We start from the raw sequence: 4,874 nt of genomic DNA on the forward strand, positions 1-4,874 counted from the left end.
TAATGATTAATTCCCTTACAAATAAGTAAATTATTACAACACTTAAAAACATAAAACGCATTAAGCATATCTGCTCATGACTGCCATTAAAGAGCTGTCTCTCTTTCAAGTCATTTAGAAGATCCATCCAAAACTGAGACCTGTGTAAATAGACCAACAATAACATCAGCATCCCTTTTAGACATTGAATAGGCTATTATCTTATAACATGCTTTAACTTAACATTTCCAACTGTAAAATTCAGCAAGACATGTTAAATACAACCCCAAAATATCATGAATGTGTGGACTATACCTTTGTTTTCTGAAGTATGACCACCAGCTTTCAATTCTTTGGTTTGTGATTGAGGAGCCATACATATGGCTTGAAGCCCCTGCCAGGTCATCTGTGTGGGTTGATCTCAGGGGAACAGTGGATTGCAGCCATTGTTCCATTTTCAGTGCCACAGTCAGTGCGAAGAAGCTTTGGTATGACTCCAAATTCACTGGCACACTGTAAGTAATGATGAGCTATAATGTCTGGGTCGTTATTGCTCGCTCCACAAACTAACCACATCACTTTGCGTGAGTAACCATCGATGCAGCCACTTATAGCCAAACAATATGGTTTTAATTTGTCATAGCCATCAACGTGCCAGACATGATTTGGCCCTAAATAATGGTAAACCCTTCTCACAAATCTTCTTCTTGAGCGTTGTTCAATGCCTACTGGATAAAGGTCGGCCATCATAAGCATTACATCTTGCCTCCTTACATCTTGATGTAAGATTTTGGCGTAGGGTCTGTCACATTGTGCGGTAGCCATAATGCTGTCCAGAACCGCTCAACTCATCAATAATAGCATTCCAAACAATTTCCAAAGGCGAGTAATTTTTTCGTTTGTACAAGGACAGGTTGTTCAATTTTTTTTTCAGGGTACGAAGGCTCATTTTAATGTTGTGCTTCAATGCCAAGAAGTCCAGAATGACACTGTAACTGTGTCCATCTCTGAGGTACTTTTGAAGAAGATCATCCTCAGAAACTTGGACAGATGACTCTAACCATCAAGAAAGAATAAAATATAGAATTAAGGTGTTTTAAATGACTATACAAAGAGCGACATAAATAATACTTAATTAAATTGGACACAATGCTAACTTTAAATACATAAAATGTTACTATTTAAATCACAACTTTAATTGTTAGAAACACTTGCCTAACATTTAGTGAATAAACGGCATGCTCCAATAAGAATAACTTTAGACTTTAGGTTCTTCCTATAATAATATTGTCGTTATATCATTTTTATTTGAGGCCACATATGTATATTACATGACGGTAAACATAATGCAAACTTACCTCGTTGAACTTCAGCTAAAAACTGGACATTTTGACCACACGAGCCACAAAATGCTACACTAGTCCCCAAATTGTGTCCACAAAATGGACAAAACATGCCAGCCTAAGAAAACAACGGTTGAAATGATATTTCAGTGGACGTTCATAAAACAAGTGCAGAGCTAAACTGTCCAAATCGAAAATAATATTGATTTATTTTCTGCTCTATTCATTAATCGATACATTAAGATAAACAGGATAAAAACATTCAGTAAAAACACATTGTTCATATAAAAATCGATTACACATTAAGATCAATCACTTACGTTGAGAATTTTCTACTTTCGAGGAAGTATCGGTGTTTCACTGCCAACACTGCCCCCTAGTGATCGGGAGCATTTCCGTTGTGTTGCGGCTTAATGTCGTTGTGTTGTGAGCTTATGTTTGCTTTTTTAATGCCTTTGTGTTTTGAGCTTATGTTTGCTTTTTTAATTGCGTTGTGTTGTGAGCTTATGTTTGCTTTTTTAATGTCGTTGTGTTGTGAGGTTATGTTTGCTTTTTTAATTGCGTTATGTTTGCTTTTTTTAATTGCGTTGTGTTGTGCACTACTGGGCCACCGTACTATTCTCATCCTACTGGTTCCTAAATACAAAGATCCTGTTTGCTTTTTTAGTTGTCAGAAGTATGACCTGACTTCTTTATCTGATGTTTTTCATTTACTATTAAGGAGTGGTGCTTGATGTGGCAACACTCAGCACCAGGACGTTTGTCATATATATTCCAGAGTGAGGAAGAACCTCATGTGTTTATCATATTCTGGTGCCAAGCTTAGAGGCCTTTAAAGCCCTCGAGCCCCGGTACACTGCCTCAAGAACCAGCTTTGGCTTTCTTGTTTTTACGGTTTCACAATCCTGAAATTTGAAATTCGTGCAAGCTTAGTTTGTTTTGACCACTGCAGGGAGACAGCTTTAGTTCTTCACCATATAAACTTAATGGATACCTCAGATTCTATTGGTATTTAAACATAAAGAGATTATCTGCATACACTGAAACACAAAAAGTAATCAAAAATGCACAATAGAAAGAGTACAAAAACTGGCCCTTTTGCAGATGCAGCACTTGCAGAAGAACATTAAGATTTGTTAATTCCCTGAGTTTTGTTTCAGATCCACTATTCTGCAAGGATAAATCTGATTATTTGAGCTGCACCACTGTGCTATGGAAGTTATGACAAAAGGTCATAATTTTGTCTATTATGACTCTTTATCTCAAAAGTACGTCTTATTATGCTATAATTTTTTTCACAGTTATTAGTCAATATTGACTTATGTGATAATATCCATTTTTTATCTGATAATTTCAAACTTCTGTAATTTTCACATTTTAAATCTCATGATTTACAAAAACACGATTTGTTTTTTTCTTATGAGGCAGAAACGGGCCTCGTGAGTGCCTGAACCCTAGCCGTTTCCAGCTGCCCTGGGGCTGCTTGAGCATGTTTTTCTCAAGAAAACTACAATGGAAATTATAAGAACTATAAATGACACATCATGTTGTTGACAAGAAAACATCAGTTTACTGTATGCACAAACCACAAAGAGACAAAATCCTCTATGGACTGTTTCTAGGGAGAACATCACATTTGTGATCATGTTGATTTTTAGAAAAACAACTCTTGCTCGTGTGATATTTACTATATCATGTTATACGTACAATCAAAAAACTGATTACAGAGACCTTTTTTGCCTCATTTCTTGTGCACTTGGGTCATTTTTAATGAGTTTGGCATTGTTTCTGCCCCACGCCCCCATTCATTTGTGACTGACAAACAACTAAAGTTAAACAAACCGGTAAAGCTGGACCCATGGACAGGACCTCAGTCCTGCACACAAGCATTCTTGATGAAAATGGACAGCATCCATTATGTTCTTTAACCACCTAACTCCTTGAAATCACAACATTGTCTGTTAGCTCATAAATCACAAGGCTTTACAGTATGTGTTAGACATAAATGTATTACATTTAATAAGAATTTGTGAAACCCATGTGAAGCCCTCACTACTCAGGTGTTACCTCGTCACTCCTCAGAAACTATAGCAATAAAAATTAAAATTAAAATTTCAGTGGTCTAGATCACTATAGGAGTTCCCACAGAGTAACTAGTTTTCAAACATTGTGCATAGGAATATCAGCACATGTTTGGTGTATTGCTTGTTTTAATAAATGAATAAATGTAAATGTAAAACATTTAGTTTACTGAAAATATGTGAATACAGGTTGATTGGGTGACTTTTCCCAGTCATTTCAATGGTTAAATATTTGTCCAATCAGCCTGAATTCACATAAGAAATGGGCCAAACATAAAGTATACTTAAAAATATACTTGAACTTTACTTAAGTATACTTACTAAAATAAACTTGAAGTATACTACTTTTTGGTAAGGGAAACACACATTCATTCTAGCCGTTTTCTGTTCTTCAAACAAATCCTTTGCTTACTCGTCTTTTTATTTATTTTTCTACCCGAAGCTGCGGCAACAACAATGAAAGCACTAACCTCCTCTGACTCCATGTTTAATGCAAAAGCTTATGCAGTTGCTGCAGGAAAGTGCAGTTTTTCATTTACCAACTGCTTCGTCATGATTATCAACCTTTACTGGTTCATATTGTGCAGAAGGGCTCACAACCTCAGGAGTGGCCGAACCCACGCCGTTTCCAGCTGGCCTCTGGCTGCTTGAGCACTTTTTTTTCAAGAAAACTACAATGAAAATAACAACCAATATCAATAACACAGGTAATATAATGCAAACCAAGAGTACAGGCAGTGATGGCACCATTCTGTCCTGTTCTGTTTCTCCTTGTTCAGTGGATATTGATCCTGAAAAAAGAAAAAAAAACTTTTACAGAAAACATTACCTCACTGTAATAAAGGATCCATCTATCATTTATATACAGCAGCACTGAGACTGGAGCATCACTGCTGAACTTCAGATATTGAATCAATCACTTGCAGTATTTAGATTTTAAAACAAACTACTTTGTTTAAATTAAAAACAATGCACTAATCAGCTAGTTTCACATACCATTGATGATCAGCTGTACAGTCTGATATTTAGATGAGTGTGTGATATAGCAAATGTATTGTCCTGCATCAGTGTGTTGAAGATGGTTGAGTTTGATGGAGAAGTTTCCTCTCAGATACTCCTGAGGGAAAGTTTCAGTTCTGTTCTTGTACTCTGGATCCTGTGTCACTGGTGAATTACTGTGTGGAATTATATCAAATACAATTTTGCTGCCGTTGTGTCTCCAGTGTACATTAATGTCTTGAATTTTAAGATCATGTTCAGCTGAGGAACACGGCAGGACAACAGAACCACCAATAACAGCCTCTACTGTGAGCTGCAGACACACTGAAATCACACAAGCTGTAACTGTAAATGCACAATATAACATTCATAAACATTTGTTTGTTTGTTTTAATGCCATGCCAGATTATTTGGCAATTTATGGCAAAAAAACATACTTTAGTTAAATTTTAAATACAAAATATATTTGACA

At 36.1% G+C, this 4,874-nt stretch overlaps 1 pseudogene; it reads right to left on the reverse strand.

Annotated features, from left to right (window-relative positions):
* The window catches only part of LOC107566029 (uncharacterized), a 16,588-nt pseudogene extending 15,154 nt beyond the window's left edge, over positions 1 to 1,434 (reverse strand).
* Between the last annotated feature and the right edge of the window lie 3,440 nt (positions 1,435 to 4,874).

Source organism: Sinocyclocheilus grahami, unplaced genomic scaffold, assembly GCF_001515645.1.
Source record: "Sinocyclocheilus grahami isolate Dianchi unplaced genomic scaffold, SAMN03320097.WGS_v1.1 scaffold1042.1, whole genome shotgun sequence".
Classification (NCBI taxonomy): domain Eukaryota; kingdom Metazoa; phylum Chordata; class Actinopteri; order Cypriniformes; family Cyprinidae; genus Sinocyclocheilus; species Sinocyclocheilus grahami.